This window comes from Centruroides vittatus, unplaced genomic scaffold (assembly GCF_030686945.1).
Source record: "Centruroides vittatus isolate TY-2023 unplaced genomic scaffold, ASM3068694v2 contig_2226, whole genome shotgun sequence".
Classification (NCBI taxonomy): Eukaryota; Metazoa; Arthropoda; class Arachnida; order Scorpiones; family Buthidae; genus Centruroides; species Centruroides vittatus.
In genome coordinates, this window is record NW_027121386.1 from 133,558 (window position 1) to 146,980 (window position 13,423).

Here is a 13,423-nt window from a genome sequence, read left to right on the forward strand (position 1 = left end):
GTTATTAATCATAATTATAAAATTGAATAATCTCTCTATTCGTTTATATATATATATATATATAAGTTAAATTTGTAAAACAAATATAATACAAATTTTAAATAATTTCCTTTGAATTATTCTATAAGACTGTAATTTTATCTGTCATCTTCTAAATATTCTCATATAATTCTTTTAAAAAAGTTAATAACAATAAAGTGTCTAATGTTTTATACAAATTGTATTTATAAATTTGACGTCATTATACACATAAGGGAGATATTTACATCCATTATGACATCAGAGATATAAATTTTAACGTCAGTTCATTATGAAGTCACAATTAAAAACCGAAGAAAGAAGATAAAATGGCGTGTAAAGTGTATGTATATATTCTTAATACATTATATACTTTCTAACGTATTACCTCATAGTACTTTTTTTTTTAAACAATTGTGACGTAACAATGAGTTTTATAGTAGTCAGTAGATGACGTAGAATGTGATCTACTTACAACGTAATAGCATCGTCATATATGTAAAATTACATCACGTTTTACTGGATAAATATAGGGCAATGTCGTATTATTTAGTATGAATCATAGATATATTTTTATAATAGAAAAGAAAGCGACAATTATACACTAAATAAAGTAATACTATTTAGGCCACATTTAATAATTTTCTGCTTAAATATTTTTTATTTTTATGTAGCAATTTTATTGTATTTTATATGAGTTTTAAAATGTAGAACAGAATGGTTACAGGATAAATTGAAAGTGTAGAACACAGGTGAGGAAGCTTTTCTAATTGTAAGGTCACATCGCATTTTCAAAGGTCGCTTAAGTGTATACATTCGGCATACACGAAGAAAAATATATGCATATATTATATTTATATACACGTCTTTACTTAAAAAAGAGTACAGGAAACACACTTTTATAATTCAAAATTCATGGCAGCGTATTAAAACTGACTTTATACCTTATCGGGTTGCACTAGAAACCACAAAAAGCCTGAGGCATCTTTTATATACCTCTAAATAATTCCTAAAAGAGTTATAATTCTTATATTAGATTCATTTATTGTTATTATTTTTATCGGATTTATAAGTTTCTATAAAGGAACATTGTCATTTTAACACTAGTCTGCTTCAGACGAGGATATATTAATGTTTAAAAAATAAGCACGTTTAATTAAATTATCAATTTATTACCGAATTTATTCGCATGTGTTTACTTTATATTCGTGTAAATAGTAATTTTTTTATAAGGAGATAATCCCTATTTTATGTAAGGATAGTTGAGAACAAGATCCTTATTATCCTAGATTAGTTACAGTTTATAAAAGGAAGGTTATATTTAAAGGGGAGAAAAGGATTTATTATGATACTGAAATAAAATTTATGTTTATATAGACCAAATCCTGCTTTTGATAGTTTTAAAGCTAAACTCAAAACTGAATTATGAGACTATCCAAACAGGATTTGGTCTAAATAAATATTTAAATACGTTAACCGGAGTTAATCAAGATAGCAACCAAACTTAAATATAAATATAAACTTACCATTAATTAATAAATAAATAAAAAAAACGACGAATTTTTCTTTCAAATTTTATACTTTTAACTGTAAATCTACGTTATTTTTATCATCAGATTCTTATATCTTGCTCCTGTCTATCACAAGATCCTGTTAACTGTCCTAAAGAAAATAATAATAATGTAGTAAATATATATAAATAAAATTCTTTAGAGCTTTTATTTTTATTACAAGATCCTATAAAAATGTTTCTAGACGATGAAATATTTAATTGTATATAAAAATTACGTTCTGAATTAACTTCAATATGATTTAAAAAAAACGTTGCAATTTTCAGTCATAAAACTTTAATTAATTTCGATTTCTACGTAGAAAACGAAGCATAATACTATCGAATTACATCGCCGTAATTCTATACATTCGAAATAATTAAATTGAGTATTATTTAATTAATCACAATCACTATCTCGTCGCGATTTATCCTGTTTATTGTGTATTAAATTGAATTCTTTTTTTAAACGAATTTTTAACTTATTTAAATTAAAAATAATAATAATTTAATATAAATTTAACCTTCCGAATGCAATAAATTATGCAAATCAGTTTAAATCGGCGACGTTTCGATTTAAATTTCTAAATAATTGACACCTACAAGTAAGCGCACTTTGGAGGAATGCGGAAGCAATCCGGGACTCGCCATTTGGAGGCGTTGTGGGCCTTTTTTTTCGTAAGCAGAACAAACAACCTTCTGTAACCTTAGAGTAAATGACACTCGACGTAGAAATTTCACGTTTTCTAGACTTAAATCTATAAAGATTCGCGAGGCACACAGACCTAACTCGGCAAATTATTTAGTGAGAGAAATTTATCGAGCATCGTAAGCACGATAGAAATTTGGCATTTATCGGTGCAATCTTAAACAAAGCGCAGGGTTCAAAACAAAGGCAAACAACAAGTCGATTGTAAAGGTTTTTTGGAAGTTAGCCTAAACCGTTTTATCACTATGTTTGGGCTGAGTAAACAAGCCGCCCCCTCACCGAGTCGGGAGAATAACGCCTCCTGCTGTCAAATGTCAGCGACACAGTCGGTGATCCCCTACATCTCTATAGCACCCCACTAAATACCAAAGCTTCTGTCCATTTTACGGACTATAAACTCGTCTGCGGTTTGAAGATTTAAAGAAGTTCAAAGCATTTTTTTTCGCGTGGAAAATGATTCTTTTGTGTAGTTTACAATATGAAAACAAAAGCTAAAAACAGACCTCGTGTACTGTACGTTAAAAAAACAAACGGGCACGCTCTCCGGTTGATGTATGCCGTGTTGTTATTATTTGTTTAAAGCGAAAACAAAGCGTTTAAAATAGCGCATTTGTTACAAAATTTTTAATATGTAAACATTTAAATTCTTTTACATCGCACGTTGACACACAAAATACTTGAAATTAATTAATTCCTTTATTATTTCTGTTGGGTAGAAAGTATTGTAGTTTATATTTAGCCTAATCTGTGACATTCCCGTCCGTGTTAGGAATTACGAGAAGGAATTTTCTGCTAGAAGAAACAAGAAATGAAAGGATTTAGTCGGTAGAAAGACTGTGAAAAGTTGAATTAATTTGTTGAGCGTAAGGCAATTTAGTAATTGCGAGTGTAAGTAAATATTTATTGTGATTATAGTGTTTTATAATTATTCCGTAGATTGATATAAAAGTAGAGGAGTTAAAAAGCGCTTGGTAGTCAGGTTATTGACGGTAGCTCGGAAAAAATTGTTATGGCTGTGCCACCAGTTTGTGCGTGATGTGGAAGGCCTGAAGGAGTTGTTAAGCCCGAGGCAGTGGCGTGACCAACAGAACATCCTAACGAGAATCTACATCGAGACGTGTAAGTCAGCATCGGAACAATGGAAGCTGTCCATTAGCCAGTTACCTAACAACCGTATGCCGCAACGACCACTTCATTATGGCACGACTCCCCCGAGGTGGGCAGGGGCAAGGGTAGGGGCGAGACATGCCCTTTGGGGGTCACCTGGAATCCCCGAAGATAACCGGTAATCATGGCTCTCGTCTCTAATAACATCTCTCTAAATGTCGTAACCGCGGAGACAAGTGCTGATCTCTAATGGAAATGTTGGCCTAACAGTAGGCTTAGCTATAGGCCTAAAATTAGGCTTAGGGTACTGGGACTAGCATTATAACTAAACTGCCGTACACATCTGCCAGTGTACCTTTCGGGCACATGTATAAGCTTTGTACGATGACAACAGAGGGCGAGAAGGAATGTGTAATTTGCAGGAGTTACTCATGTAGCTGACTGTAAAGACTGTAATCGAGATTTGGGACATTAAGCCACATCGGGGGCTTCTCTACGGCAAAAGGCGTGGGAGGGGGCCAAATACATTCGACAATGTCCAACTTAATGATATATTTTCAGCCGACTTGCATTTTGCTTGTTGAAGACTAATTTCTTTTAAGCAATTGTGTTGTTTTGGGAGTATCATTGGAGAGTCATGAAGCGGGAGAAATTTATTGTTTGGCTCTTGGCTAAAAAAAGAAAACATTCTTATGGTCTGTCTATATTCGTAACAGTTGCAAGGTCAGTCACAACAAGATTGTTCTTATTGTTAAAGGACAATATTCGCAAGCTTTTCTAACTGGCCGTCGTGACCTGAAAACAATGATCATTTATCAAAATTAAATTAAAAAATCATTACCCCACCCCAATTAACTCAAATTTTTTTCATGCAAAACTCAAACTACGTTTTACTCTAAACCCAATATTTCGTTATTTAAATATTCATTTCAATTATTTCTCTCCAAAATTTATATCATTTTTATTTATACAAAATAGGACAAGACACCATTCTCCTTCATAAAAAATACTTTTTAAAAATTTCCTAATTTTTATAACCATAAAATATGGTGGCAATTATTAACTTCACACTTTTTAAATTAAAAATTCAGGCATTTATTTAAATTATTCTAAGCATAAACTAGCGAAAATTACTCTAGAAAAGCACGAAAAAAAGTCAAAATAATTAATTTAAGTGTATCAAAAATTGACAATATTAAGCTATGACCTACATTAATTGTTAAAATCACTTTCTTTGCCCCCTTTCTTTTATGAATGCAACAACATTAGAGAGTTTTTATTTTGCTCTTCTCTTCACTTACACATGAAAATATGCACATTGCACATTATATATAGACCTATTTTAAATATGCACGCATAAGCTACGTGTAAATATAGCCTATTTAGTAACAACTAAAGAGGTAAATTACATCAAAGATGCTCTAAACGCCTATTGAAAAGCTTCATTTTTTTAATATAAAATAAGGTATACAAATAATAATATAAATTAGATTAAATAATTAGCATTTTTTAATTGATTATTCTGAAATATTCTATCGTACATATGAGAAGTTTCGTGGTAAATTAACGTTCCACTGCATACCGATTGGAAACCATTGTTCTAATCGAACCTTCAATTTCTTCACTTCGTGTAAGTAAATTAGCTAGAATTGATATTATTATTGTCTTATACAGTTTAATATTTAATTTTTAAACTATTTTAAAGGTAAAAAATATAGAGAAGAAAGTATAATTATTACATTTTACACGCTTTAGATACCCATTTAACTCGATTTTGCTGATAAAACGTGATGAAATATGGAATTTTTCAATGTTACTTTATTAACGTAAAATCAATTATTTAACGTATTATATATTAAAAAAGACGTAAAAATAAGAAGCTGATTGATGATGCCGAGCTTTAAACTGTACAAAGACTAGTTTACTATGTGAATTTTTTCTTTAACGTGTCGCTCGTCGGATATACAATTTTAGGTTAGATCGTGCCCTTCTACACTTTTAGAACTTAGCGGATTATATAGAAATTATGATAAAATAAAGAAGTATAATTAAATAAATAAAAAAAATTTACGATCATTTCATCTACAGAGATTAATTATATTTCTATGTTAAAGGCATCTTCAAAAATAAGAAACTGATTGATGATGTTGTGTGCTCTAAAATATGTCTGTAGGTCTAATCTACCGAGAAACACGCGAAGATTTTTACATGACTTTATATAAAAACCTTTCCCTTCTTTGTGTACGGATAATGCTGCAAATATTAATTGTAACAAACCTATTTTCATATGGCAAATTCTCATTAAAAATCGTTAAATACAAACCGGGTATCGTGTACCTTTTATGTTTAGGAAGAGCATTAGAAATCATTCGTTTTATTTTATATATGTTTTCTTATTTTAATTAAATAATAGATTAGTATATTATATATTTTGGTTGTTTTTATAGACAATTACTTATATTTTTATACGTTAAATCCCGTTATACATTCATTTCTCAACTCTTTCTTCTGTGATGATGGGAAGATATTTTCCCGCTTTTCATTAGAAAATTTATCTTAATTTCTTCGCTTCATTCGCATGTTTTATGTTAAATAGTCACAGAAAGCATTTATTTAGATTATAATTCAATATTTTATTAAGATTTATATTATCTCACTTCAATAATTAAACTTTAATGCAGTGTATTAAATACCTGTACACAATATCAGCGTATAAAACTTTAAGTCATCCTCGAATCACTGTACGAATGACGTCAAATTTACGTAATAGTACACACTATTCGGACAATACACACCCCATTATATTCTTATTTGTATCACGCAGCTTAAATTTACATAATTTCTTAAGTTTACAAGTATAAAATGTAGATTTTTTTTTATTGTGTTACCATATTTAATGAATGCAAAATAATGAAAACCCCATATTTTGCTAAGAAAAACGGTAATATTTGTCGGTCCACGTACTCAGGGTTCGTGAACCCATTGGCAAGTAATGTCACGGTCTTCTAATGTGTTAATAGGGAATTGTAAACAAGGGGTTTAAATTACTTTACAAATGGCTGTAAAATATTTAAAATATTCTTTAAATTAATCGTATTTGAAAATGTATAAGCAATTTTTTTTTAAGTTATTTTTTGGGGAGAGATTCCTCATTTAAAATGCGCCATTTTTAGGTCTATTCTGTAGCGTAGATAACGAAATTATTGTACTTCCTACGCGTGCCCATTAACAATCATGCGTAGCGACCTCACGCGTCGGGCCGCGTAGGTGACAGGCATTGCTCTTAGTCTTGTGGGCGGTTTTTGCCACGGCAGTCGTGCAGGTTCGGTTCTTTGACTGCTGTTACGTGGAACGAGAGAACAGATAAGACGTGGCCAGTAGCAATAACAGCTTAACGCTGGCATCGGCCGCGTTTTTCGCAATCACAATGTCACGCGAACCGCTTTTAATTGGCTGATTGCCAAGCGGGTCACGTGTACGTCCATCGGGGTCACAAGCGGGTCGTCAGCTCGCGTGTGACTTGCGCACAAGAAGTTCCTTTTTTTTTTTTTTTTTAAGTCCTCCGAACTCGGTGCACCCGATAAAATGCCCGGTTCGGTTCGCTGACCTCTCTCACTCTCTCTCTCTACGTGTTCTTTTCGAATAGATAATTAGATGACAGGGTGAAAAAAATACAGAAAAAATTCCGACGTTTACAGAGATGCCATCTTGAAATGGTACAACACAATTAGTGAATAGTCTCGAGTGGAATTATAGGAAACGGATGGGTGTTTCGCGTTTTTTTATGTCAATTCCGCTTTGGTCTCGGGGCACTCGTCAGTTACGGTAGCTGCTGACCTCCAACATTACTTACCACGCATGCGCTTCCTATCCACCAATTACGTATTTTTTGACCTCCCTTTCACCTCCATCGTAATTTAAATGAATCATTTGCAAAATGAGATTTTTCAATTTAGCCATTCGCTTGCTTCCATTTCAATTACGCTTCATTAACGTATTATTTAAATATAATAAAACAAAATATTCTTGTATTATTATTCTACCGAGAAATATACAATTATGTAAACGTGGAAAAAGAAAGAAAAAAAAAAAAGAACAATTAAAATCACCGTATCTTATTTTTCCATCGATTATAAATCACATGATCTCTATCTAACCTTTTAGCTTTTGTATCGAACTGTAAACACAATAACGAGGTTTTCAGTTTATTTAAACGTTATATCGCGTATTTATCTCAATATAAAGCGACGCCAATATACCTATAGACAAAATACTATTTGTTAAGTTATCTTCGAGTGTGTATATATATCTGGTTTTTACGCTCTTTTATACATTAATTAAATATTTTATACGTGTTTAAATATATATATATATAAAGGAAGATATATTTTTTCTAATAGTAGTCGAAAGTTGTTGTAGTCATTATTATCTTATAGGCAATCTCGACTATGAAAGATAAAGGCTGGGTGATCCATGAAGAATGCTCTAGGCAATCAGTAGGACTCTTTACTGTACTTCGCTTCTTTTCAGTAAAATATTACCTATGATAAACTAAGTCTACGTTACCTTAAATAGGGACTAGTCACACCATCATTTAAGCTCTTATGGGGTTCGGAATTGAACATTATTTTAAAATATTTTACTCGACTGCCAAGCATTGTTTATAAGAAGATATAAAAAAAAAACTGAACCTCGTAATTTTTCCTCTTTTTAATACTGTATTAAATCGTAAAATTTGGGACTAAATAAATTGACTTATGAAACGAGAAATACATCAGAAAAAGTAGTTTATAAAGGAAAATTTCGTTTTAAAATACAATGCTAAATAATATAATCGAAATTTTAAGAAGTAGAGCTTATTATAATATAAATAAATTATTCAATTCGGCTACAGGTGCAGGCAAAGTGATTCATTCATTCTTCATATTTCATTATTGTTGAATTGTTTTAATGCAAATGGTGAGGAAATATTTTTGTTTTTTTTTTTAAAAAAAAGTTGGATTTATTAATATACATATATTTTAAAATAATAAAAGCTGTATTTTAAAACAAGAAATAAAAAGAAAATAGGCGAGTTTGTTTTTTCTACCTTCCATATTTAATTAAGATAGAATCGCCGTTGATAAGAAACAATTGGTAGATTAGAATCTTTCCATATTTAGATATATTTTTAAGTACCACTAAAAATAACGGCGATGAAATTTTCCCCGCTCATTATTCTATTGTGACATCTTTAGAGTCTTTTTAAAGAAGCAGACTCTAAAGATTGGCATCACGACGGTGGAAGGAATCTCTTATCATTTATACAACTGCAACTAACGACCAAATTAACAACATAGAGAATAATGCTGCCAGATATACTGTAAACTATGCAAAAATCATTCAATTATTTATTTCGAATACTTTTATATCGTTGAATCCAACATAGAGCATACCTTAAAAGAGAGAGAGAGAGAGAGAGAGAGAGATTCCATGTTGAATTTCGATACTCCTATTTAAAAAAAAGCTGTTATAACTATCGGTTTATTCTCAGATGGACGAACAATTAAAATAATTTAAGACGTTATTTAGTTATAAGAAGGAATAAAAACAACATTTTCTCCAGGAAATGACCGTTAAATGGTTTTTTAACGACTCGATAGCCTTGTCATCTTTCGACTGCTTCTCGTATAAAACTGTTTCGTATAGATTACACCAATGCTAAATATTAAAAATAATAGACGATATAATATTTAGATAAACCATTAAATTCAAATATAATATTCGTTCCTCAGTTATTATTCACAGTTTTCACCAATTCGCGGAAGAGTAAACCATCAACTTTCATCTGGATAATAATATATTATTAAGTTGTTTGTTATATCTTAAATAAATATCTTTTATCAACAGTAACTAGTATAATAATTGTGTTATTTTTTAGATAAAACATGCCTATAAATTTATTTATTTTTTAAAAATATATAGGGCCTATATATTTAAAGAATATTTAATTAAAAATGAATAGATTCAAGCCTAAAGAATTTTGATAGTTTATAACATTGTAGAATCATTTATATTTTTGAACAATTAATGCATTTTAAATTTACATTTTAAGTAGTCAAAACTGAATAAAATTACCTTATGTTAATGTTAATAACGCTTAATTATTTGCCCTGTTTACACTTCATTGTATATACATTTTACCCTTATATACACATACACACACACACACAACATATATATATATATATTTTTTTTAAAATAAAATTTTGCTGACAATAGAATGACGTCATACATAAAATTCTCGAGTGTGACTCCTACGAAACCTTGACTCACCGCAGAAGAATAAGCAGATTAATTACAGTTAGAAGATCGTGACTTAATCGAAATAATTAAAACCGTATTCAGTTTGGGTGTTATTCAACGCCTCCGAGTAATAAAACGGTTCTTAACCATCCAAAGGGATGGAATCTCTGTTAGACCTAACGGGTTTCTTTGGCTCACAATAGAAATTCCATAGTTTAGTTGGCTTATGGCCAATAGTTGTAGTTGGTGGGTCAGCCGAAACAGTTCCTTGTTGTCTACTCTAAGATAAAGTTCTTTTCTTTTTTTTTTTTTTTTTTCTCTTCCTCCCTTACATTGCGGAATAGTTTGAAACAATGTTACTTTGAATTGATTAGAACTAGATTTAACATTCATTTGTTTTCTTTTCCCTTGTATATTATAAAATTTACTTATTTATAACCTGTATTTTAAGAGTTGGAAACGTATGGTAGAGGACGAATTTATGGAAAAGTTTACAAAAGATGTGGTGGCTGTACGAAAAATATTATACGATTTTTTAAATTATAAGTTATATATTTATTTTCTATAAGATTTAATGATCACTAGAACCTTAGCTTTGGCTCCCACACATGAGATATAAATGCTAGATTATGTAAGGTGGTGGGTGCTGTAAGAACATCTGCCAATTCGTTAGGGAAAAAATTAAGCTTCTATTCTTTCTTTCGACATGCCTCGTTTAGAAATCGGTCTATTTTCGTTGATTTCGAAATTTTATTATTAATTAAAATGGAAATTAATCTTTTGATATATTTACCAAAGGAAATAAAGGCTATTCAATTATCTTCCAAGGCTGAGAAAGATATGACAAAGATTCTAATTACAAGAATTAGAGCTTTGAATGCTTCTTTGATGAGTCATAAATTTATTTTGTGGTCTAAATCCCCTATTCTTTAGCTCTAAATATAGGAAAAATATTTAATTCGTTACTGTCAAAATTATTGCAAAAGATATAACTGATTTAAATATAATCTCTCGAATTAAAAAATAATCGTAATAAATCTTCGAAACATTTATTATTATTATAAGATGTAGGCCTACATTTTGTTCCTAAGGTAAGTTTAAATTTTAAATAAAAACGTAATAATCTTTATTAGTTATAAACATCGATATTAATAGTCATAATAAGCTAAATTTCTACTGATTTACGTCTAAATTCTTGCTAAATTTCTATAAATGAATAAGGAATTTGATCTTTTACATAACTTAAATGAATCTTATGTGCATAACTCTCAGTTAATATAAACTGTTATGGATTCATTTCAAGTAATTTATTTGTATTATAGAAGTTAAATAACTATGAAAATACAATTAAATTGCTTATTGTATATCCTTTTATGCTTTATTAAGTAAGTGAATGATTAATCTAAATCCTGTAAATATCTATATTACATACTGTATTCCTTATTGAATAATTAAATGACAAATTATTTACGTTTTACGTAGAAACTATCATTTAATTAAATAATTCAGTACAATTTTAATATATAAACGTTATATATAAAGGCCTAAAACAGTATAAAATGATGTTGTTATAGGCCTTCATTTGTTTAATATAAAAGAACAACATAGAACAAGAAATAATTAACTAATTAACTGTATAATATGCGTAATAAATTTAAAAAAAATCATTTATATAGTATAAAAAATAAGTAGATACGTACACAGATAGACAAACAGACAGTCTAAGTAAACATTTTATAAATATAACCAAGTTAAGTTGAGTAACAAGTAAACAAATAACTGTATTTTTCAATTTATTAAAGCATTAAAGGGACGTTAGGTTAAATGGATATTTTATGTTAAAAGGACTATTTATTAAGGACTATTTATTTTATAAGGCACGATGACGTAGTCACACGTAACGATTAATAGTTACGATGAATAGAATCGAAGCACGCGTTGAACTCTATAGACATATGATATGTACAGTACGATAATTAATGATACAGTATACAATTCGAAAGTAAAGAATCACAAATAATTCATATATTTTCTTCAATTAAAAATAAATAAATAAATAAGTCTAAACACCGAATAATTGCGCTCTTTTCTACATCGCTCGCTTCTTCTTTTTTATAAATAGAACTAGTATTAAGTGTGTGTGGATAACCTATTTTATAAAAGTTTATCGCATTTAATTTTATATAAAATTATAATAAATCTAAATAAAATTAATTCAGATATTAAAGTTCATTTTAAGTACTTAAAAATACAGAAAGGAAAGTAAAAAATATAGAAAAAATTAAGCGTAAATTACATTACAAGTTTGTCATAAAATATGCGTTGTATTCCATATCTAAACACAAATTTTCTTCATAAGAGTCTACTTTTTAAATATAAAACGACCTTTTAATTGTAATATACAGTCGAACCTCCTAACAACGGCACAAAAAATGGCCATTGTTAGGGGGTGGACGTTATCGCAGGTTCGACTTTATTACGGTTTTCAGTCCAGTTTTAAATAATTTTTAATGTAGAAAACGAATTATTTTCTGTTAAATAAATATTATAAATTATATAAATTTATCAAAAATTCTTAAATAAAATCATATTTACATTATTATTAATTGAATATGTATTGTTTATATCAATTAAATATGAATTATATGCATGACCTAAAGATAAAGATTTAGTTAAGAACCGCTCATTGCAATAAAGATAACAGAAAATTTATGCTCTTGGATTAATTAACGTTGATTCTTACTCGATTAAGTACAAATTATTGAATTAAAACTGCAAGGAAATTCCGTAAAAAATGGAAAAAAAAGAGCTTTAATTCATATTGCCTATTAGCGATATGAATTAAAGCAAATACAGTTAATAAATTGGCAATTAATAATCATTCTGGTGGTGTATTTCGTGTGATTAATTAAAACTTAATTTAAATATTAAAAATAATTCAAATGAAAAACTAAAGCTTATTGGATAATCTGATAATCTTGTCTATTAATTTTAGGCCAAAGTTTAATTAAAGTTACTTTCTTAAATCTTTCATGAATAAATGAAGAAGTAAAGAGAGATTTTTATCATTAATTATTCGAATTTTTTGTCATTTATTTCTAGGTAAATGTGCCTTTTAATTTACTTTAAAATCTTGTAATAAATTACTTATAGATTTGAGCAATGATGTGCCAAATCGTATAACTACTTATTCATTCATTTAGACTATTTTTCTTCTTGTTATTTTTCCAAGTTCATATAATTAAGTGTTGTTTAGAAAGTACAGCGTAGTGCTTTGTTCTTTTCCATTGCCCTTTGCTACATCCCGAACAGTGTCGAAATCTATTTCAGGGTACCATATTACATTAAACTCGCCTGTCTTTTCGGTAAGATAAGTTAGAAATTAAACAATTTACTCTACATTTAAGAATAATGGGAAAAAAAAGAACACCACCCCTAAATTACAATCGAATTCTAAAAGGGGTTTCAAATGGAAAATTCCGACCCTAATAGCCTATAAATCTAATATAAATTTAACTTTTCAATAGAAGGAAAGTCGAAATTTGTAATAAACTCTTAAGAAAATTATTTTATATAAGTTCTAATACTTATTTTGTAACTAACACAAGCATAAATTACATCAATTAGGCCTATATAATTAGGTATAATCCTTTCGGTATGTAAGCATTTTAATCGTTTAAAATCTAATTTTAGGCGTAATTTATATCAGTGATAGGGGTTTTTTTTAAAATAAATTATTCTTCCATTATTCTCAA